This window comes from Haliotis rufescens, unplaced genomic scaffold (assembly GCF_023055435.1).
Source record: "Haliotis rufescens isolate VD_foot unplaced genomic scaffold, xgHalRufe1.0.p SCAF_2, whole genome shotgun sequence".
NCBI lineage: Eukaryota > Metazoa > Mollusca > Gastropoda > Lepetellida > Haliotidae > Haliotis > Haliotis rufescens.
The window spans coordinates 51,925,336-51,951,119 of NW_025963890.1; the positions used below are offsets into that span (position 1 = coordinate 51,925,336).

At 41.8% G+C, this 25,784-nt stretch overlaps 1 protein-coding gene across 2 annotated transcripts in view; it reads right to left on the reverse strand.

Annotated features, from left to right (window-relative positions):
- LOC124126572 (collagen alpha-1(IX) chain-like) overlaps positions 1-25,784 on the reverse strand; it is a 250,922-nt gene that overhangs the window by 154,234 nt on the left and 70,904 nt on the right. Inside the window, exon 1 of one of the 2 annotated variants that reach the window (XM_048400125.1) lies at positions 23,207-23,323. The exons of the other annotated variant lie outside the window; for it this stretch is intronic. The gene's annotated coding sequence lies outside the window, so the exon portion shown is untranslated. Of the gene's footprint in view, positions 1-23,206; positions 23,324-25,784 lie in introns of those variants that run through there. 2 annotated transcript variants of the gene reach the window in all.

Sequence of the window (25,784 nt, forward strand, 5' to 3'; positions counted from 1 at the left end):
TAGGACTTTATGATGTCATAATAACGGTGTGGCAGTTTGAATACGTAGCCTTGAAGTGGTTCCAGCACAATGCTGAAAGTTGGATATATGAGAGCAAAAACCTTATGCGTTCAGTGATAACTGAATTCGTCCTTTCAATGCAACTGATTATACTCAAAATAAAAACTGAAAATATTACACTCAACAGATGCCATACCAGTAATCATTTTCACGGTCACGGTGACATGGAGGAGTGGAGATAGAGCAACGGTGTTTTCAGTTGAGAAAAGGAAAGAAATTCGAAACCTCACGCTATCGCGTTCGGGTTTAATATTAAAATAAATACGTATCGAATCTCATAGGTTTGTCTCCTTTTATGATATGCTGTGGTCGTACACAATGATTCATGTATATAGTGGCCATGGTCAACTTACTCAAGGACTCCAGCCATGTCACAATGGCGAGATAGTGGTCTTACACAAACTACTCAAGGACTCCAGCCATGTCACAATGGCGAGACAGTGGTCTTACACAACTTACTCGAGGACTCCAGCCATGTCACAATGGCGAGAGAGTGGTCTTACACAACGTACTCAAGGACTCCAGCCACATCACAATGGCGAGATAGTGGTCTTACACAACGTACTCAAGGACTCCAGCCACATCACAATGGCGAGATAGTGGTCTTACACAACGTACTCAAGGACTCCAGCCACATCACAATGGCGAGATAGTGGTCTTACACAACGTACTCAAGGACTCCAGCCATGTCACAATGGCGAGATAGTGGTCTTACACAACGTACTCAAGGACTCCAGCCACATCACAATGACGAGATAGTGGTCTTACACAACGTACTCAAGGACTCCAGCCATGTCACAATGACGAGATAGTGGTCTTACACAACGTACTCAAGGACTCCAGCCATGTCACAATGGCGAGATAGTGGTCTTACACAACGTACTCGAGGACTCCAGCCATGTCACAATGGCGAGACAGTGGTCTTACACAACGTACTCAAGGACTCCAGCCATGTCACAATGGCGAGATAGTGGTCTTACACAACTTACTCGAGGACTCCAGCCATGTCACAATGGCGAGACAGTGGTCTTACAGAACTTACTCAAGGACTCCAGCCATGTCACAATGGCGAGATAGTGGTCTTACACAACTTACTCGAGGACTCCAGCCATGTCACAAGGGCGAGACAGTGGTCTTACACAACTTACTCAAGTACTCCAGTCATGTCACAATGGCGAGACAGTGGTCTTACAGAACTTACTCAAGGACTCCAGCCATGTCACAAGGGCGAGACAGTGGTCTTACACAACTTACTCGAGGACTCCAGCCATGTCACAATGGCGAGACAGTGGTCTTACACAACTTACTCAAGGACTCCAGCCATGTCACAAGGGCGAGACAGTGGTCTGACACAACTTACTCGAGGACTCCAGCCATGTCACAATGGCGAGACAGTGGTCTTACACAACTTACTCAAGGACTCCAGCCATGTCACAATGGCGAGACAGTGGTCTTACAAAACTTACTCAAGGACTCCAGCCATGTCACAATGGCGAGAGAGTGGTCTTACGCAACTTACTCAAGGACTCCAGCAATGTCACAATGGCGAGACAGTGGTCTTACAGAACTTACTCAAGGACTCCAGCCATGTCACAATGGCGAGGTAGTGGTCTTACACAACTTACTCAAGGACTCCAGCCATGTCACAAGGGCGAGACAGTGGTCTTACACAACTTACTCGAGGACTCAAGCCATGTCACAATGGCGAGACAGTGGACTTACACAACTTACTCAAGGACTCCAGCCATGTCACAAGGGCGAGACAGTGGTCTTACACAACTTACTCGAGGACTCCAGCCATGTCACAATGGCGAGACAGTGGTCTTACACAACTTACTCAAGGACTCCAGCCATGTGACAATGGCGAGATAGTGGTCTTACACAACTTACTCGAGGACTCCAGCCATGTCACAATGGCGAGACAGTGGTCTTACACAACTTACTCAAGGACTCCAGCCATGTCACAATGGCGAGACAGTGGTCTAAACACTGAATCGAACACAGGCGATGTGTACAACGAGCGAAGGCGCCCATAAATCGGTGATTGTTCTGCCCTGAAACGTGAACATGGCTTACAGTGGTATTCTGACGTCAGGTACTAACCAAAGAAAGAAGGGTGACCTTGGAGACGTCATTCGCAGCCTGTTGACGCCACAAGGAGACATACTGTATGCCCAAAGAATATTTGTACAACTTATATGATAATCAGGTACGTGTTTATTTACATATATGTATGTACACGGTTGCACCGGTCCTCACCAGAACGGGGTGGATATTCAAATCAGTTGTCTTCAAGATGAGTGAGAGTGTTGAAAGCAAAAACAAGTTGTTCCGCAATGTAACATTGTCCGTGGACACTGATGAGTCATGACATGGACAACCTGTGGTTGATCATGTGAACATCATGCTGTTTCTTTGGGACATCACACTGATTGTAAATGCACGCAGAAGAAAAGAAACTCTCTCCACCAACTGTAGCATAATCATAAAGAAACAAGGCGAAAAAAACCTGCACTGAAATAACAAGAACCATCCAACGACAAATGTCCGTCAGATTTAGTAAATGTAGAAATAACCTACGGGTATATTTTGTTATCTTGAGCACGTGGAGAAGAAACTAAAATTCAGAGTCTCCAAGAAGAAACTGCAAGGTGCGCGTTGAGAAGCATCATCTGGCAGGCTGTTCTTGAAGGAAACTGATTCTATCAAATTCAGGAAGGGCTTGGCGAGCAAAGCCACGAATAAATTATCTTGAGTATCACCAGAAGCAGTTGTAGGAATCAGCCAAGTGAACACTTAGGAAAACTACATTTAATTTATATGTTCAGGATAGTTCATACTAATGCTGTACAGTCTTGGATTCGAATGCTGTATCTCAACTGATTTAGCTTTAGATTTTCACATTTTTTACGCCACGAAACGTGCGTATTCATTGGAGGGATGTCAAAGTGGGTTTGAAACATTTCATTACAGTTACAGCAGGTCTCATTTCTCCTTGTTCACGAAGATGGTCTGCCAAGTTGTCAAGTGTCTCCTTGTGAGGTGTTCACGAACATGATCTGCCAAAAGGTCAGATGTTTCCTTATGAGGTGTTCACGTACATGGTCTGCCAAATGGTCAAATGTCTCCTTGTGAGGTGTTCATGAACATGGTCTGCCAAATGGTCAAATGTCTCCTTGTGAGGTGTTCATGAACATGGTCTGCCAAATGGTCAAATGTCTCCTTGTGAGGTGTTCACGTACATGGTCTGCTAAATGGTCAGATGTCTCCTTGTGAGGTGTTCACGTACATGGTCTGCCAAATGGTCAAATGTCTCCTTGTGAGGTGTTCACGTACATGGTCTGCCAAATGGTCAAATGTCTCCTTGTGAGGTGTTCACGTACATGGTCTGCCAAATAGTCAAATGTCTCCTTGTGAGGTGTTCACGTACATGGTCTGCCAAATGGTCAAATGTCTCCTTGTGAGGTGTTCATGAACATGGTCTGCCAAATTGTCAAATGTCTCCTTGTGAGGTGTTCACGTACATGGTCTGCCAAATTGTCAAATGTCTCCTTGTGAGGTGTTCACGTACATGGTCTGCCAAATTGTCAAATGTCTCCTTGTGAGGTGTTCATGAACATGGTCTGCTAAATGGTCAAATGTCGTCTTGTGAAGTGTTCACGAACATGGTCTGCCAAATGGTCAAATGTCTCCTTGTGAGGTGTTCATGAACATGGTCTGCCAAATGGTCAAATGTCTCCTTGTGAGGTGTTCATGAACATGGTCTGCCAAATTGTCAAATGTCTCCTTGTGAGGTGTTCACGTACATGGTCTGCCAAATTGTCAAATGTCTCCTTGTGAGGTGTTCACGTACATGGTCTGCCAAATTGTCAAATGTCTCCTTGTGAGGTGTTCATGAACATGGTCTGCTAAATGGTCAAATGTCGTCTTGTGAAGTGTTCACGAACATGGTCTGCTAAATGGTCAAATGTCGTCTTGTGAAGTGTTCACGAACATGGTCTGCCAAATGGTCAAATGTCGTCTTGTGAAGTGTTCACGAACATGGTCTGCCAAATGGTCAAATGTCGTCTTGTGAAGTGTTCACGAACATGGTCTGCCAAATGGTCAAATGTCGTCTTGTGAAGTGTTCACGAACATGGTCTGCCAAATGGTCAAATGTCGTCTTGTGAAGTGTTCACGAACATGGTCTGCCAAATGGTCAAATGTCGTCTTGTGAAGTGTTCACGAACATGGTCTGCCAAATGGTCAAATGTCGTCTTGTGAAGTGTTCACGAACATGGTCTACCAAATGGTCAAATGTCGTCTTGTGAAGTGTTCACGAACATGGTCTGCCAAATGGTCAAATGTCGTCTTGTGAAGTGTTCACGAACATGGTCTACCAAATGGTCCAATGGTCCAATGGTTGTTTGTGTCGTGTGGACAGACCAGACAGCTGTCCCGGTACACAACTATCACACTTGACAACCACATGACAATCTCCATGCTGACAACTGTATGACACACTCTATCTTAACAACCAGATGGCAATCTCTGTGTTTGACAACAAGTGGCACACTATATTTTGATAACTGTATGACGCTCTCTATATCCACAACCAGATGACAATCTCTAGGTTGGCAACCAGACAACAGTATCTACGTTGGCAACCAGATGACACACTCTATGTTGACAACCATATAACACACTTTATGTTGACAACCATATGACAAGTTCTATGTTGACAACCAGATGACGATATCTAGGTTGACAACCATAGGACACATTTTCACAACTGTTTGACGCTCTCTATATCAACAGTATCTACGTTGGCAAATACATGATATACGCTATGTTGACAACCAGATGACGATATCTAGGTGAGCAACCAGATGACAATATCAATGTTGACAACCATAAAGCACACTTTATGTTGACAACAATATGACAAGTTCTAGGTTGACAACCAGATAACAATATCAATGTTGACATCCATATAACACACGTTACGTTGACAACAATATGACAATATGTATGTTTTCAAACAGATGACACGTTCTATGTTGACAACCAAAGACACATTTTCACGCTTAACGCTCTCCGTATTGACAACCATATGACGATCTTTATGTTAACAACTCTAATGACAGTCTATGTTAACAACCATATCACATACTTCAGGTTGGCAATCCTAATGACAGTCTATGTTAACAACCCTAATGACAGTCTATGTTAACAACAATATGACAATCGTTATGTTGACAATCAGATGACAAACACTGTTTTGGTTCAGCACATATTGATATGTTTATGCTTAAAAACAAACATGATCAAGAAATCGGAGCAACATTTGTCAAGTCGTCTCTATGTTTCAATTTTAAATATTTACATATATATGTTTCATTCAATCCTTTCTCTTTCCCAAACACAATGTCTCGAATGTCTGTTTATTTCAAGAAGCGCTATGACCCTTCAAATATTCCCCTATGCCACACTGTGTCGCCTTTTATCTTCTTTGCCAATCATTACAGTCACGCCAACTGCATTGTCGAAAATAGTTCCTCATGTACAGAGAAACAGTAGGACTTCCTACTTACACATGAGACCTGTGAAGATCCGGGGTAGAATAAGTCTTCAGCAACCCATGCTTGCCGTAAAAGGTGACTATGCTTGTCGTAAGAGGCGACTAACGGGATCGGGTGGTCAGGCTCGCTGACTTGGTTGATGCATGTCATCGATCCCAATTGCGTTGATCGATGCTCATAATGTCAATCACTGGACTGTCTGGTCCAGACTCGATTATTTACAGACCGCCGTCATATAGCTGGAATATTGCTGAGTGCGGCGTTAAACAACAGACCAACCATCCTACACATGATTACAGATGATTCCGCGAGGTGTAATCCGACGCATTCCATTTTACAGCATCGTTTATTTTTATTCCTCCGCGGTATGTGAAATTAACCACGCTCCACCCAGTGCCTTCCCATTACGACGAGGGAGCTGCTTGGGTTCCGTGTAAACTAAACATTGTCGTGCAAGTGATAAGCGTGCTCGTCCTATTGTTCACTGTGGCTACACTTGTCCTCCTCCATCTGGACCTGTTCTCACTTAACGAGAGAAACAAATCCTGCGGCGAATCACTACGCTGCCTAATCACACCTGCTACCTGCATCTACAGGAAACGTTGTTTTGAACACAAGGAACCATTCTGATCAGTTGCTGTGAAGTACCGTTGAAAACGCATTGGCCGCAGTGTTGTGTAATTATTACCTTAAGGACCTACTTTTTCTATGTATATATTAGTACTTTAATCCTCAGTGGTCGGTATTGTACGCATATATATACCTGTAAGGATGGTTATGTTGACTGTCATAATGATCATAATGCCTACACGTTCTTATAGGTTTGGAAAAGGTTTTATGGTGAAGGATATTTCGAAATTTGACGTATAAAAGATAATGGCCGATGCAAACCCCATTTTGACTTGTACCTGTTCCTGTGCTTTTAAAGGTGAACAATTGGCAATGGAACACTTGGCTTGCCTTTGCATGGATTTGTGACGGGTACAAATGTACTACTACTACTACTACTACTACTACTACTACTACTACTACTACTACTACTATTAGTCTTACTACTACTACAGGGCGTACTCTACTTCATGGAGGCATGTCCAAGTACAATGTACTCCGCGCCACGACAACTAGTCAAGAGCCACCTTACCAAAGGGCTTATAAAATGATAAAAGTATTGCGATTTTGTTGCGAATATCAATTTTCTTAGATACATTTAGTCAATTTTCGGTAGGGAAAAATATGTAATTCATAATAAGTATTTAAAAATCCAAGTGAAAGTGTTGAGATCACACTCTCAGTAATGGTCTTCCGAAAAAAACCATTTGGGGGCGTGGCCTAAAGCTACCGGAGCAGCGGTGACAACTGTCTTCATTGGCTCATGTATTTGCTGTGTTTATCTATCTTGAGATTCTTAGCCGTTATACATATACTGTTTCTGCTAAATCTGTTAATCCTCAAAAAATAACATTGTATACATTGTTGAATATGTGAAACGAACCTTGATCTGTACACTGTGAATAATTACAATAACAGTTAACAATCGGTAACTACTGTTTTATTACTCACATCCTGTTTGGATCATAAAACACCAGCTACCCTCGGTCCTATTCCACACAATAAATGTCAGGGATTAATTACCTAATAGTGTTGTTACTTTAAGTTGTGGACACGGTAATCAAATGGATGAGCAGACAGACGTAAGACGTAATGTATCTTTAAAAATTGGAGGCAGGAGTAGGCAGGTTGAAATTGCGCAACGCGTCAAACACCGGGAACCCGTTTTAACCCCAGTAAGGGAAATCCCCTCAGTGGCGGATTTTTTCGATTGGGGGACGATTTCGCCGGGTTTTTTATCTTCTGTTTCCCTTTTTCAAATTTAATGTTGGTCAAGCTTTTCTGATTGCTTGCCCTTTAACCAATAAAAAAAACTTTTTATATTGAATGAGATGTTTAATGTGTTTGATCGTCTATCTGTCACTGCCGTACAAATAGTAGGAAACCATATTACTAAGTGTATAGACATAATATGTCATATCGAGACATTCTCATGGCATTAATACGGACAAAGACCCTGCTAATATCGTCAAGATGGACAGAGTCTATATGCTGGCAACAATAGGTTGAGGTTGAAGAAAAAGGAGGTTGATGAGTTTGGCTAAGCCACATTAGGTTATGTCAATAGCCGTCCTCCTGGCGGGCCAGACCAACGACACACGTTGTACAATACACCAACTTCGTTACACCTCTCTTGCCTTGTAATAACACTCTGGCTCATGCCTAGTTGAAAGAGAAATACCACATTCCTTGAATATTTGGTTTTTTTTAATGATTTGACTCCGCTAAAGAGCAAACCATGGCGAACATATTAAGTCATGAATCAAATTATTTAGCTGGAGATCAGTTACATCAAACACTAGCCAGTCGCGAGGACGGCCGTCACTGGAAATAGCGTTCTGACGCCGCAGCATGCAAAACTGGTGTTGTTGTGTGAGCGCCAGGCATGTGCAGGCGTGAAGTCTTTATATAAGAAGTTAGCGAGCCTTGACCCGTGGGACCACCATCAGAAGATTCGAGGACACGGGAGTAGTGCTTACATAATGATTTGGCAACATGGTTTTGACATAAATGCCATGGTACCTGTTATACAAGTGTGTCATGATGTTGAACATCGAAATTTGAAGATTAATAGAGAACATACAAGCTTTTGTTTTGTGTGTTTGTTGTTTAACACCGCACCCAGCAATATTCCAGCTATATGACGGCGGCTTGTAAATAATCCAGTCTGGGCCTGTCAATCCAGTGATTGGTATTGTGAACAACGACCCACGTCATCGTGGTATTCGGTCCATTAAGTGCCCTCTTACGACAAGCAGAGGTTTCCGGGGACCAGAGCATCGTCAATAGAAGATGCTATTTTGACAAAAGACTATGGATCGATGATATTATTTTGAAACAGATTAGGTATTGAAGATGTTATCGACAAAGATTGTGTATCGAAGATTTATTTCGAGAAAGATTATGTATCGAAGATGTATTTTTGACAAATATTATGTTCCAAAGATGTTATTTTGACAAAGACTATATGTAGCAGATGTTTGTTTTACAAAGAGTATGCATTGAAGGTGTTATTTTGACAAAGATTATGTACCAAAGAGGTTATTTTGACAAAGACTATATGTAGCAGATGTTTGTTTTACAAAGGGTATGCATTGAAGATCTATATTTTGACAAAGACTCTGTATAGAAGTTATCATTTTGACAAAGACTATATATAGAAGTTGTTAAGTTTACAAAGATTATGTATCGAAGATGTATATTTTGATAAATATTATGTTCCAAAGATGTCATTTTGACAAAGACTAATTATAGAAGATGTATACAATGAGTATGCATCGAAGATGTTATTTCGACAAAGATTATATATAGAAGTTGTTATGTTTACAAAGATTATGTGTCGAAGATGTATATTTAGACAGAGATTATGTACCAAAGATGTTATTTTGACAAAGACTTTGTATGGAAGTTATCATTTGACAAACGACTATGGATCGAAGATATTATTTTGACAAAAATGAAGTATCGAAATGTTATTTTGACAAAGATGTATACAGAGAAGATGTTACTTTGACAAAGACTATGTATGGCAGGTCTTATTTTGACAAAATCATGTGCCAAAGATGTTAAATTGACAAAGACTTTGTATAGAAGTTATTATTTTGACGAAGACTTTGTATAGACGTTATCATTTTGACAAAAGATTATTTATCGAAGATGTTATTTTGACAAAAGATTATATATAGTAGATACTATTTTGACGAAAAATTATGTATAGAATATGTTATTTTGACAAAAGATTATGCATTGAAGATGTTATGTTTGACAAAGATTGTGTATTGAGGATGTTATTTTGACAAGGAGTGTGTATGAATATTTTATTTTATAAGTCAATGTGTATTAGATGTCATTTTAACAAAAACTTTCAAAGCAGATGTTATTTTGACATAGACTGGGTTCTGTCGGTGTTATTTGTACAAAGGCTGTGTTGTGAAGATGTTATTTTGACAAATACTATGCACCGCAGATGACAAAGAACAAGTATCGAAGATGTTATTTTGACACAGGCTATGTATAAAAGATATCATTTTGACAAAGACTCTGTACAGAACATGTTATTGTGACAAATACTATGTATCGAAGATGATATTGTGACATAGACTGTGTATAGAACACCGAAGGATAACTAGACATTGATAATAGAAGTGGGACGTAGACTAAAGATTGAATAAATATGGTTCATCAAAACTAAGCGTTTGACAAAGACTCGTTTAGTCATGAGTTGGACTTATAATCTATATTGAAAACTAGTGTATAGGTTTGTCCACCTAAACTCGGTAACACATGTAGAGAAAGACATTTCCCGTTGGGGAAACTGATGTACGCCATTGGCACTGTGTTGACAGAAGCGACACCAGGCGTCCCTCAACTTATTCAACATGCCAAGTTATCCCGTCTTAGAACTGATCTCCAGCAACCTAAGGCGAATTAATTGATGGTGTTGTCGACTTAATTGATGATGGTTGTGGCTCGGTTAATTACGTGGGATGTTGATCATAATATCAATCACTGGATTGACTGATCCAGACTCGATTATTTACAGGCCGCCGTCACATAGCCGTAATAAAAACTGTGGAATTAAACAGCAAACAAAAGGAATCAACAAAACATAATCGTAAATCTTGTTGTTCATATTAATATGAATAAATGTTCATAAACACAACTAAAATATTCTGTGAAATTTCAGGTCAATATTTAGAACATAAACAGGTTCTACCAGTCATAGTTATATTGTGCCCTAAGAAACAATGAATAGATTCCATGAGTTGGACGTGTACACACATGATACGGCTATCAATAGATGTAAAGGACAGAAACAAGCAGTGAAAGAACACATCCAATGTTTTCATTAAGAGGAGACAAATAAGCATTACATTAATTACTTCTCTCTGAAGTTCTTCAAAACTATGTAGTATCCCGGGTCATGTATAGAACACAATCGTAAGAGTGGGCAGAGGTTTATCAGTGGCCCAGCCACGCACAGTTATATGCAGTTGATAGGTCTGCGTCGCTATGTTCAGACACAACTCAGACAATAGTCATTCTGGCAAGTGTTAAAATTCCGAAGTCTTTCGTCAAGCTATAGAAGGGAAGCTGGACGGGTGGCTGGCCCGACTATCAGCTGTCTGGCTGTGATTAGCCCATATTTTCCCAATAATTAGAAGCACAATGTTGTTATTTTAGCTATTGTGGGCCGAATTGGGAGTGGTTTCTTATTGAATACCTCTGGTTCGCTGACGACAAAATCTAGCTCAGCTCGTCAACTTTATATCGCGTATTGCAAACACGGACGCTTTTTAAACGCACTTGTAAAACGGCGGAATTTGACATAAAAACTCCACTGCAAATATCTGGTCGCTCAATCCCTGACGTTTAGGTACACAAGCTGCTCGCCCGTTTGTATTCCGCCGACTCAGCAGTTAAACGTCTCAGCTGGCAATAAGTGAAACACGGTGTAGAAGGTTGAAAACAGACTGTAATTACATTCCAAACAAATGTTTTCATACGGTCTATATGTAGCAATCCTCGGTGTAATGACAACCGTGTGTAAACAGTCCTTGATAACACACCATGAAGCGATGGGCCATTTGATGACATACTGTCCATCTTGCACCAGGAAGTGTCTTCTTCTGTCCCCCACAAAAGCAATGCTAAATACACGTCTACGAGATTATACTCATGCCAGTTCCAGCCTCGAGTACCAGACTTCTCACAAAGGCACATATATCAACTTCCGGACAACCGACCGAACCATCGGTTATTTGATCTTGACATGTTATCCTATTTGTAACTGGTCAATAAGATTCATCAAAACTTTGATTGCAGTTTTGAAGAAGAATAGTAAGACATGAAACTTTTCAATTTTTAAGTTGTTTGGGACCGACCATTTGATATTCTGGGGGCCTGAGATTTTATTGAAAAGAATAAATTGTTCCAGACAATGCTAGAAAACTATAATAATGCTTCAGACTGTTGACAAAAAGAGATATTGTCAGCTACAAGAAATAAATTGTTGCAAGATGTTTTTTTAAAAGGTTTCTATAAATATTTCGGTATATAGCTTAAACTGAAAAAAATATTTGGTTTTGCAGCTCTAGCTGAAAATGATCAAATCTCCATATACCCGTCCCAAACACCCAAACACCCAAACACCCCGTCCCCCAAACCCCATACCCCCGAATCCACAGAATATAAAATGAGTGGATGGTTCCTTATCCACAAAAAATTCTTTGCACGACCTTTAATTTTTTAGGGCATGTAACCTTCATAAAAAATATTGTATTTCTCAAACTAATCCAAACTCTATTTTGTGTTGAAAAGCTTCTCCAACCTTTTACAACCCCAGTGTATGGAATTGGCGCCCGCTGAAGCCTGGTATTGGCAGCCCATGGTGTCTGGCACTGAGCGGATGGGTGGACCAGCTCCCCATCTGAGGGTCCAGGTGAGGCAGGTGGAGATGCAGTCTTTCTCTGTCTACACAGCTGGAGGGGGTCGGACACTCACAGATACATGGCACTGTTCAAATGTTACATCATAGGGTTAAATGCGAGGGCTGGTTTTCTCTTCAGCAAATTTGAAGCACTTTGTGTAAAGAGGCAGCACGTGTATGATGCCGGGAGCAAATGTCTTCGCTCATCGCACCAGCAGCGGCGGGGTCCGAGGAAACATCCCTGGGAGGGGTTGGAGAGAGAGGATGTCAAGAATGTAATTAATACATTCCAGAACGGGGTGACGTAATATGGAATATGGGGAATAAATTCACCCACGCTTTTGAAACTGTGATAGATGTGCCCTTCAACATTGAATAATAAATAAAAGCGACAAACTCCTTTCCATATTCAATAGAAATCTCTGCTGAGAGCAGAGTCGATTGTACGACTCCGACTTTATATCATGGGCACGTGTTTATGAATCACTATCAAATAGTGATGATACCAGGTGTTCGCGAATAGGTGAGCGTACCCTGTCCCAACAAACCATCCGTCACAAACACATGCAAAGGCAAGTCAAGTGTTGACATAAAAAAACACGGGATCATATGGTACAAGTCAAAAAAGTGAAATTTTGTCTCTGATGCGTAAAATTTTGAAATGTCATCTGTTTCTATAAAACGTTTTGAAAACGTTACTGGGGCCCTGAATGTTGTAACCTTGACCCAACAACTTCTGAGAAAGAGTCGTATGACGCACTTTGAAATCTTGGTTGAAAGAGCATGTAGGATTGTACCTCAAAAGTTGTGAAATGTAAACACCAAAGGGTGGAGCTGCTGGAATATTGCTCGTCATGAAGGGAAAGTTGACTATAGGAAAGTTTTGTGATTGTTGAAATTGTGCATAGATTGTTTTTTGTTCAGTTCTACGAGTAGGTTTAAGCTAAAAACGTAGCTGCATAAATGAGTCCTTGAAAGTGTAGGATTAAGACTCCGAGTATAGTAATGTTGTTAAGATGTTACGGTGGAGACACTACGCGCACGTTTCAAGGTTTGAACACACATGGGGAATCACCATACCGTCCGAGCCATCTAGGGTTATCGATGTGAAATGACGGGTTCCACTTGGAACTGAAGTGTTGAGTTCCTTGTCGTTAGATGATGGTTCTGTGTTGCCGTAAAGTGAATTAATGTGTTGACGTTAAAATATTTTTCTGTGTTGACATTTAGAGGTGTTTTTTGTTGGCGCTTAGTGATGGTTCAGTGTTGACGTTAAGTGATGGTTCTGTGTCTACGTTAAGTGATGGTTCTCTGTTGACGTTAAGTGATGGTTCTCTGTTGACGTTAAGTGATGGTTCTGTGTTTTCGTTAAGTGATGCTTCTGTGTTGACGTTAAGTGATGCTTCTGTGTTGACGTTAAGTGATGCTTCTGTGTTTACGTTAAGTGATGCTTCTGTGTTGACGTTAAGTGATGCTCCTGCTTTGACATTTGGCGTTTTTATGTTGATGTTGTGTGATGGTTGCATATACATATACATGCAGCATATACAGAAATCGTAAGTACTTAAGAATTGACTTTCACTTTGTGTTCATACTCCAATGAGCTCACACAAAGTGAAAGTCAATTCTTATAATTTTTTATGTCACTATTTTCTACAATGAAGGATGTAGCGCTAGATCTATACATGTGACTTCAAGTTTACACTGAGAGACACAAAACAACTAGCTGTATCGTGGAATAAAATAGGGGCGGTCGGGTAGCCTAGTGGTTAAAGCGTTAGCTCGTCACGCCGAAGAACCGGGTTCGATTCCCGACATGGGTACATGAAGCCCATTTCTGGTCTCCCCCGCCGTGATATTGCTGGAATATTGCTAAAAGCGGCGTAAAACCTCACTCACTCACTGGAATAAAATAGTTCTCCAAAACGAGAGGTGACATGAGTGTATGTATGCTCAACTTTGCTGTACAGGAACATCTATTTTAGTTTGTTTATAAGAAATGTAATCAAATAATAACATCATTGGGTGAGAAAGGTCTCTTAAAAACTACACCAGTAAGTCAGTCACAATGACAGCGCGTCTTAATACATTTACATCAAGTACAAGACGTCAAAATGGCCGACACGATTAACGTGACGTGAGAGATTTCCGAAGTTATTAATGAATCTGTGGCGGTAATACGTGTTCGTCATCATTGATCAGTTGGCCGTTCAGTGGAAGGTGGTTATAGAGATAGATACTCAGGTAAATTCACAGATTGCTGTGGAATGTAACTTTCAGTCTAGACACGGATCGAGTCGATACTACGATAGGCCTAGTGGATGTATATTTCTACGTTTTGTTTACCAGGATAGGACGTAGCGGGGATATTCGTGAACGACCGTGCAGTCAAACACTCTGACGTTTCTCACTGTATGCTGAAACGCTGTGTTCAATATCAAAATGTCTAAACGATCAGAAACAACGCTTTTGTATGTACTCGTGCAAGGGAAATCCCAGGGTATTCCCCAGGAATGTGGAAGTAGTCCGTCATTGTCTACGTCATTTCAAGAATAGTCTCGTGAAAAACGTATGAACGTCAAATTGTGTCGTTCAAACGCGTATGTGACATGTGGCCGGCCTCTCTTCCGATGGAAAAGACGTATATCGTGTACACTTCAAATTAAAAAATGATAAGAATGTACTCCTTAACATATCTGACTGTGTGAAATAAATAAGTTACTGAAAGTGACATGTTCACTTCTCACCCATCACTAACCCCCCAAACCCCAAACCCCATAATGCAGGCAGGTGGTGTATCAGCCACAATGCACACTGGTGGTAGATCTGGGTGTCAACCAGGAGATAAACATGTACGTGCGTTGATAAATGTGCCAAGTGACAAGTGACTGTGGCATAGCTGTTGACAGAACGTGACAAGGAGCAACCACAGCACACTTTGCATAGCTCGATACACTCGTCACCATAGACGTATGCCAGGAAACACACTGCACTGAAACTTGTCATTCTTATGGGGATGTTTGGGAATTAAAGGGGCTCATTGCGTGCTTACGTTGCTGGGAATGCCCACAGCATTACAAAGTGGGATAATATTGCTCGGAAAACTGAAATGAACTGCCCCGCAATTCTTGGCCTGGCCATAAAATAACAGAACTGTATTTTTGAGTTGCATGTTTTAATCTGCCGTTTCAATTAGTGAGTGAGTGAGTTTGGTTTAACGCCGCTTTTAGCAATATTCCAGCAATATCACGGCGGGGGTCACCAGAAATGGGCTTCACACACTGTACCCATGTCGGGAATCGAACCCGGGTCTTCGGCGTGACGAGCGAACGCTTTAACCACCAGGCTACCCCACCGCCCCGGCATTTAGAAGATGTAGTATAAGTTTAAATCTCTTTAAGGAAGAGTGTCACTTGCTTGACAAAGGCATCCTCTCCTGTATTGAGACGTCACAGTGAAAGAAGAAAGAAGGTGAAATCCATTAGTCATCTCTGTCTTCATCCGCTCTACACACCCACGGGGCTGGGCTTAAGGAGAGTATTCGTTTCAATGAACACTGAGATGACATGGATTTCAGCATATTCTTTTAATAAGACGTCCGCTGCAGATGCCAGTACCTTTATCAAACAAGTTATACAGCTATCACATTGCTTGATTTAGACTGAAGCATCAGTACCCAAACAGTGCATTGAAATCATTTCTCGATGGTACAATGATTTAACTCTTGCCGATGGTACAATTGTTGAGCTCTTGCAGATGGTACAATGATTGAGCTCTTGCCGATGGTACAATGATTGAGCTCTTGCCGATGATACAGTGATTGAACTCTTGCAGATGGTACAATGATTGAACTCTTGCCGATGGTACAGTGATTGAGCTCTTGCAGATGGTACAATGGTTGAACTCTTGCCGATGGTACAATGATTGAACTCTTGCCGATGGTACAATGATTGGAATCTTGCCGATGGTACAGTGATTGAACTCTTGCCGATGGTACAATGATTGAGCTCTTGCCGACGATACAATGATTGATCTCTTGCCGATAGTACAACGATTGATATGTCACCTGTGATATCCTTTCTGGGCTGTCATGGTACTGTGTATATCGTGAAGTCGTCATCTTGGTTACAATGTGATGGAATTTGAATAGAAATACGATGAGGAATTGTCACATAGTGGAGCACAACCCTAGTATTGTCCCATACTGTAGCACATCTGTGTACGGCCCGGGGTGTGTTGACGCTGGAGTGACGACCGTGGACAGGTGGGGAGGGACACCTGTGTCCCGGAGCACGTGCTTCAGTTCATTCACCCACTGAGGACAACGCCAGATCGCGAGCAAACAGCGGGGACGTGGCATCAGACAGTTGCTGCCTCCCGCTGAACATCTCTCAAAGCCTCATCCCCTCCCCAACACTGTCAGGCCTTAGAACACAAGCGATCCCTGGAGGGTAAACAACCCGCAACACTTTTGCTGCTTCAGCGTTGTGCAATAGACTGGGCAACCAGGTGGCCAGTCAGCCATGACCAAACCTAACCTGATGAGGTCATAGCCGAGGCTCGAACTGACCAGTTTGTAGCCGACAGACCGCTACAACCGCGAGGAACGTCGAGTATTCCTGATGTGTTAGATGTTGCCACTGAGTGTATGTAGACAGCCACTTGTTGCGCTTTGTTAGCGCCTCTGTAGTATATACACGGGACAAGGAGGCACGCTTACCGCCATCAGTAAAGTCACAGTCGGTAATCCCGGTCTTCTTCCGACATTTCCCCAGATCTCACTGTACCCCCATCACTGTGCGACGCCCACGCGTTTGACGTCATCTAACTATGGGAACATCTCACACTATTTTGAGAAGCACGGTTAAAAAGTCCTAATCAAGTGCACTGACCGAGAGGAGGCTCGGCTTAAACCAACGTAACAGTACTTTAAAGTAACCAATCAATTGAAGCGCTCTGTCACAAGGTACCTAATATTATCCAATCATCTGTACTGTTGACCTCATTGCTATACTATACGAAACACAGTAAACTACGGTTATCACGAACTCAAGGGACCACTAATTATTGTTCGTTATAACCGTAGTTCGTATAAGCATATATACAGCAAATGTACAGCACATGGACAGGATCAAAACACATTTCGTTTTATCCGTCAGTTGGTTATAAGCGTGTTCGTTATAAACGTAGTTTATTGTACATTCTGTCCTGTTCTGTACTCTAAAGATGACCTGCAAACCTCGGATCACAATCATCACCATAAGGCTGCATGGGTAGTATGTCAAAGTGGTTTTCATTTTTTTTCGAAAGGTTTTCATTAAATTGTTTATTTCTATGCATCACATCTAAGCACAACGTCCCCTCTTAATAAACACCACAGGTTAACCACGGGGCCTGTGACACGATTGCACATTCCTGACCCAGTTATTGGCCAAATGTTACAGTTTGACAGTTTATTTGAATGTTCCTGTTTTGCAAACAATGCTGAGTGCCTTAACCAACTTCCAGAACAAAGCTCCTTGCAGCGCGAAGGCATGTGGAGTTAAGTTGAACTAACATGGCGTGGAGATGTTCAACATGTGTTTGAAGTTTGCTCCTTCACTGACCAGCATGGTCATTGGCCTAGTTTGTTGTTGTCGCGAAGAGTCCCGCTGGCGACCTCTGTTGACCATTAGCATGAAGTTATGGACTGTAGGGGCTGGGGAACAACCTTGCACAACAGTCGACTATCTTGTGGCGCGGTGTAAATGAGGCTCAGAGTGTATTCTCAGTACACTGCGAAAAAACAGACAATCTTTAATTGGCAGATTTAGGTCATTGAGACTATTTCAGTCTGTGGCATATTTACTCACAGAGAAATCTGATATGTAGAAACGCCATTCTTGCGTTGGCGGTGTTGGCCCGTGTTTGTACGACTACGGTTGCGATGACATTTTAGAGTTCTGCCAATAGGTCACTAGCTGCCAAATTGTAGGCGCCGACGGTTGGTGTTGAATGAAAAGAGAGGCAAATACCAGGTGGAATTTGAATCTAGTGTATCGAATATTCACAGTTCATCAGGAATGTTTCAAATGGACAATTATCCAAGACGGGTACGGGGCGGTGGGGTAGCCTAGTGGTTAAAGCGTTCGCTCGTTACGCCGAAGACCCGGGTTCGATTCCCGACATGTGAAGCCCATTTCTGGTGTCCCCCGCCGTGATATTGCTGGAATATTGCTAAAAGCGGCGTAAAACCATACTCACTCACTCACTCACTCCAAGACGGGTACACCTTACGGAAACGAAACAAGCACGTGGGGCCACACAGGACATATAGTAGCGGTTACACTCTGACGAGCTGACACAGCACGTGGGGCCACACAGGACATATAGCAGCGGTTACACTCTGACGAGCTGACACAGCACGTGGGGCCACACGGGACATATAGTAGCGGTTACACTCTGACGAGCTGACACAGCACGTGGGGCCACACAGGACATATAGTAGCGGTTACACTCTGACGAGCTGACACAGCACGTGGGGCCACACAGGACATATAGTAGCGGTTACACTCTGACGAGCTGACACAGCACGTGGGGCCACACAGGACATATAGCAGCGGTTACACTCTGACGAGCTGACACAGCACGTGGGGCCACACAGGACATATAGTAGCGGTTACACTCTGACGAGCTGACACAGCACGTGGGGCCACACGGGACATATAGTAGCGGTTACACTCTGACGAGCTTACACAGCACGTGGCCACACAGGACATATAGTAGCGGTTACACTCTGGCGAGTTAAAGCAGCACTCGAAACATCTAGAAGTTGTCCCGTGGCCAGTAAGAGTTTTGATGGTGACTAACAAGTTATATCCCTTACTGCTTTAAGAACATGAAAACTTTAGCCTTGAAAACATAGGAAATAAGGCGAATGCAATAGTGTTCAGTTATCCAAATCAGCTATATTCTACAGTCTATATCAGGAGGGGGAGTTACCATGGGACTCTATACTGAATATCCATACCACCACCTTGTTACTGTTCCACTTTTCATCCTATAGTGAGTGAGTGAGTTGTGTTTAACGCCGCTTTTAACAGTATTCCAGTCATATCACGGCGTGTCAGCTTAATGTGGGAGGAAAGCCCCAAGAGATGCAGGTCTTAGACGTTTACCACTTCGGTAAAACCCACGAACACGGGTATGGTGCTGACAAACCTAGAAACATTCGGTTTCTGGCGTGCCGAAGGGACGCAACTCTGCACAGCGAATTGCAGCGCCTTAGACGACTGGGCCACCCGTGCCCCCTTTCATCCTATAGAGTGGGCTATCCTGGTGTAACATCTTATAGAGTGGGCCCTTCTGTTTTATCTTCATATTGACCTGGGGAGATTTCCTCGTTATTATTATCTCATGAAAGCAGCTGAAGAGGTGTTCCCTAATTTACCTTATTATCAAACGATCTAGAGTGGTCTCCCTTGTTTCTTTTAACGCCGCTGAGCGATTTACGCTGTTTAGTTTTATCACTGGGCGTACTAATGTAAATTCTAGTGGTTTATGTTGCTATTACACGTTCTAGAGCGAGTCCCCATGTTATATCTTATACGAATAACAGTAAATTCAGCGGTTGCACCCTCTTCAATTACCCTGCTCATGGCTTTATCAAGTTGTACATTTCTCTGGGATGATTCCATACTTTCACAATTAGCGAGGTAACCTGGAGTGAGCTCCCCTGTTTAATCACGTGACTGTGACGCAAGTCATGGAGTACACATACAGTTATGTTAAAGTGTATGCTGTCCCCCATGGGGTAGGTGTATCCGAGTGTACTGAACCCCCGCTAAATCCAGTGTCACCTGTGAGGTATCCGCGAGGGTGTGGCGTCCATGTACCCTGGATTTCACAGTCGTAAGCAGGAGGGATTAGGACATCCAGTCGGGTCAACATGCCGCTATATAAAACGTAATGTCGGCATCTGTGGAATGCATCACTATAATACCACATTCTCAGATATCTATAAATACCTGTCTGTACATGATCCACTTACACATCACAGGTATATGGATGTACACATATACAAACGAGCCTGTACCAATCCCCCAATTACACATCACAGGTATATGGATGTACGCATATACAAACGAGCCTGTACCAATTGCCCAATTACACATCACAGGTATATGGATGTACGCATATACAATCGAGCCTGTACCAATTGCCCAATTACACATCACAGGTATATGGATGTACGCATATACAAACGAGCGTGTACCAATTGCCCAATTACACATCACAGGTATATGGATGTACGCATATACAAACGAGCGTGTACCAATTGCCCAATTACACGTCACAGGTATATGGATGTACACATATACAAACGAGCCTGTACCAATCGCCCAATTACACATCACAGGTATATGGATGTACGCATATACAAACGAGCCTGTACCAATCGGCTTATTACACATCACAGGTATATGGATGTACACATATACAAACGAGCCTATACCAATCGCCCAATTACACATCACAGGTATATGGATGTACGCATATACAAACGAGCCTGTACCAATCACTAACTTACCCATAACAGGTATATGCAGTATGCTACAGGAGGAAAACCAAGCGTAATATCTGATTCGCGTATACCACTTATTCATCTCCACTTCGTGTCGCTACCCATATGCAAGTGTGCATACATTGTGTTTACTTGGTTCACACAGACGACTCACGCAGTCGTCACGCAGTAAATGTTTAACTATTTTCACACAGTAAATGTTTGTGTGTATTGCATTCAACAAGTATACAGTATATTCATCTTTCTCTACTTTATTTCAGAGAGTTAATATATATTATTTCATGCATGACTCAATTTTGTGCAGTAAATGTAGACCACTATTCTTTGCAGTAAATGTAGACCACTATTCTTTGCAGTAAATGTAGACCACTATTCTTTGCAGTAAATGTAGGCAACTATTCTGCGCAGTAAATGTAGGCCACTATTCTTTGTAGTAAATGTAGGCCACTATTCTGTTCAGTAAATGTTGGCCACTTTTCTGAACAGTAAATATAGGCCACTATTCTGAACAGTAAATGTAGGTCACTATTCTATACAGTACTTGTAGGTCACTATTCTATACAGTACTTGTAGGGGACTATTCTGTACAGTAAATGTAGGCCACTATTCTATACAGTAAATGTAGGTCACTATTCTATACAGTAAATGTAGGCCACTATTCTGTGCAGTAAATGTAGGCCACTATTTTGTACAGTAAATGTAGGCCCTTATTCTATACAGTTAATCGAGGCCACTATTCTATACAGTAAATACATGACTCTATTCTGGACGGAAAAATGTCTTTTTGTTTTTCTTTTGCTTCGTTTTCGGTTTTTTTGTTTTGTTATTTGTTTTATGTTTGTTTTTTGGTTTGTTTTAGTATTTTTTTATTTTTTTTGTGTGTTTTGGTTGTTTATAAAGTTTTTTGTCGTTACTTTTGTTTGGAGGGGGGAGGGGGTAGCGGATTCTACAAAGTCAGACACAGTCACAATTTACATTCAAGCTAAGAAAGGTGAAACATTAACGTGGGTGATAGTTATTTATTTGAGGATCTGGACATTTAGCCTTCATCAGACCTTTACCTATATGTCGATACATCAACGTTATCCCAGCAGTATCTTTATTGTCATCATACAGGTAGGCACCACCACATTAGATGTAACATTCAAAGCTAAGATAGTGTATAAACTGAAGGCTATATTAGGTGTCGTAAACATTTCAATATGAAGATTGTATTTTATGCAAATGGAACATTATTATTTCTTAAAGAGAATTGATTTCATAATTCGAATAAAAAACCCACGTATTATATTAAATAGGAGGTACCTGATACGTCCATGGGAACACTACATACCGATATGTACTTAGTAACTCATGGTGGGGATGAAATGTTAACCATAACAGCGATCTTGACCGTATTGGTTGATGCCACATCTTTCACTCTAACAACAGCTACTTTCACACGTTTAATGTACACGTATAGTGAAGTTTTAAGTGACATTTGGACGTTGAACACATGAAACCTTATATGGATAACAACTTGTATTTTCCAACGTTTCAGACTGTTTCTTGCCCCATCATCGGGTGAATGATTCACACGTCGAAACAAGAATCTGTTAACCATTCTATGATTCATGTCTCCATATACAGATCGACCATTCAAGAGCGAAGCCTTTACGTGACAACGGAAAGTTATACATACCACAAAGATTAACTACAACAATATGACAGAATTGTGTGATACTGAACTTGTTTCGAGTAGTATAGATATACTGTTTCTCATCAAGCCTTTAAGAGTTTGTCTACGGTATAACGTGTCAATATGCAAGCGCAACTTAATATGAGAACAGTTTACATGTATACGATCTGTTAAATGTATTGGTAATATTCTACATTGGAAGCGTATGAATGATAACGTGGTTAGACTGTACTGGAGGATTAACTCCGCGGTGACTTTTGTGATGAGGTTGCGAAAAATTTGATGACCCTAGCGGGTCAGTCCAGTCGTGTCCAGTGTGGCTCCTGTATCAAGGAAGCAGTTGGAGGGATGGTCTAGAGAACCTATGACGAGTCATAGAATGATATAGTTGCTCATAGATGACCGTGTACCACCCGACCCCTGGGTACAGCGTGCACCGGCCGGGCTTGGGGGTTGCTTGTTGTGCGCGTTATCCATGGGGTGAGGTAACATCCCCCAGAACATTCTGATTTTCCACGTAGAGATGAGTTGTCGTGCATTATATCACGGCCATGAACTAAATAATAATTGTCAAGGTTACCTTTGTGTTGGCAAATATATCCAAAACATACGGATCGAATCCTGAAAACATGTCCAGTTTGCATAAGCAAAGATAAAAAACGTTTTTGTTATAATTGATATAAAAGATTTTATATTTTCTTCTTACCCTGACCACAGTTTGTTGGATGTCATTTTGTTTGCAGATTTTATGAATGTGTTTCAGATTGACAAAAGAAATATAATGCGTGAAAAAGCAAGTCACTCACCCCTGCAGCCTGCGCTCCGTGTTATATTGACGGCTCGGGGGAGGAGGTGGACACTGCGATACATACACACATACATACACCAGCCCGCGGCCACGACAAAAACAACCGCACATGCGCAGTGTGCTTCTCCTGGAAGCTGGAGTTTAAAGTGGAGCCGGGGTGTTTGTACAGTGTTTCATCCAGTAAGCTGTCGCAAACACCCAAACCAGAGCAATCGATAGCAACAAGATTTTTCCTAGTGCATCAAAAGACGCCGATCCCCCCCTACCAAGTGGCAGTCGTTTACCAGGTAGAAGGGGGGACGTGGGATGACATGGACGTCTTTGTTTCATTAAGCTGGTGTTACGGGATCTTCATTCAACTTTAGAGGCCAACACCCTTTGGCCTTCGTCGGTGAACTTCAGCCTTGCACTAACCAAACGTCCCCGGTGGGGACGGCCGTCACTTAACAGAGGACAAAACACGACTACCAGGAAGCACACGGCGCTTTAAGGAGAACTTGTTGCTTGGTGTGGTTGACCAGTTGCGGAAACATATATGCAGAAATCATATACTTATCATATAGTAGTAGTAGTAGTAGTAGTAGTAGTAGTAGTAGTAGTAGTAGTAGTAGTAGTAGTAGTAGTAGTAGTAGTAGTAGTAGTAGTAGCAGCAGCAGCAAAAGTAGTAGTAGTAGTGCTTGAACTATCATATATTGTCCTGAATCTTAAAGCGGCATTTAGAAGAGTGAGTGAGTATGGTTTTACGCCGCTTTTAGTAATATCGCTCTACACACCCACGGGGCTGGGCTTAAGGAGAGTATTCGTATAAAAGGTATTATAATGATTGTTACCTGCCGTTTTACTTGACACTCAAAATGCACAGCGCAAAATGCCGACCAAAGTTACAGAGTATTTTTTCTCACATGCATATTGCTCCATATATGTTTATCGGTGTAGGGGCGGTCGGGTAGCCTAGTGGTTAAAGCATTCGCTCGTCACGCCGAAGACCCGGGTTCGATTCCCGACATGGGTACAATGTGTGAAGCCCATTTCTGGTGTCAGGAACACCCCGCCGTGATATTGCTGGAATATTGCTAAGAGCGGCGTAAAACCATACTCACTCACTCACTTATCGGTGTATATGGTGTAAGACACGCCTTTAATTTATACAATATAACTTGAATTATATTCATTCCTCTAATCTAATATTTATGTAGATTTATCTCATACTAGTATGGCTTCATCTCTCCCCGTATTGCTTGACCGTCACTCTGCACCTTTATGCTCTATGTATTAAGTTGACTTTCACGCTTTACCTTCATCCTATATGTATTAAGTTGACTTTCACGCTTTACCTTCATCCTATATGTATTAAGTTGACTTTCACGCTTTACCTTCATCCTATATGTATTAAGTTGACTTTCACGCTTTACCTTCATCCTATATGTATTAAGTTGACTTTCACGCTTTACCTTCATCCTATATGTATTAAGTTGACTTTCACGCTTTACCTTCATCCTATATGTATTAAGTTGACTTTCACGCTTTACCTTCATCCTATATGTATTAAGTTGACTTTCACGCTTTACCTTCATCCTATATGTATTAAGTTGACTTTCACGCTTTACCTTCATCCTATATGTATTAAACCGTCTCTCGTATGTACCACACTTTATCTCACATGAATACGTCTTTGTCTCATGCATGTAGCTTTATCCTACAGGGAACACCTTCTAAAACTAATCAAATATCGTAGTATCATACAGAGCTCACGGAAAACAACGGAGGTTTATTTATCAAATAAATTTAGATGTGAAGTCAGCAGAGGAATGCCTGTCCATATATGTGATTTGTGTGTGGCTTGATGACTTCTCTATATACGTCCCTGAAGTAATGCTGCATGTCCATAGACTGCAATCTCAAGCAGGAACACCAATATTGTGGTTCACGATCTTCCATCTGTCCATAGACTGCCATCTCAAGCATTAACACCAATATTGTGGTTCACGATCTTCCATCTGTCCATAGACTGCCATCTCAAGCATTAACACCAATACTGTGGTTCACGATCTTCCATCTGTCCATAGACTGCCATCTCAAGCATTAACACCAATATTGTGGTTCACGATCTTCCATCTGTCCATAGACTGCCATCTCAAACATTAACACCAATACTGTGGTTCACGATCTTCCATCTGTCCATAGACTGCCATCTCAAGCATTAACACCAATACTGTGGTTCACGATCTTCCATCTGTCCATAGACTGCCATCTCAAGCATTTACACCAATATTGTGGTTCACGATCTTCCATCTGTCCATAGACTGCCATCTCAAGCATTAACACCGATACTGTGGTTCACGATCTTCCATCTGTCCATAGACTGCCATCTCAAGCATTAACACCAATATTGTGGTTCACGATCTTCCATCTGTCCATAGACTGCCATCTCAAGCATTAACACCAATATTGTGGTTCACGATCTTCCATCTGTCCATAGACTGCCATCTCAAGCATTAACACCAATATTGTGGTTCACGATCTTCCATCTGTCCATAGACTGCCATCTCAAGCATTAACACCAATATTGTGGTTCA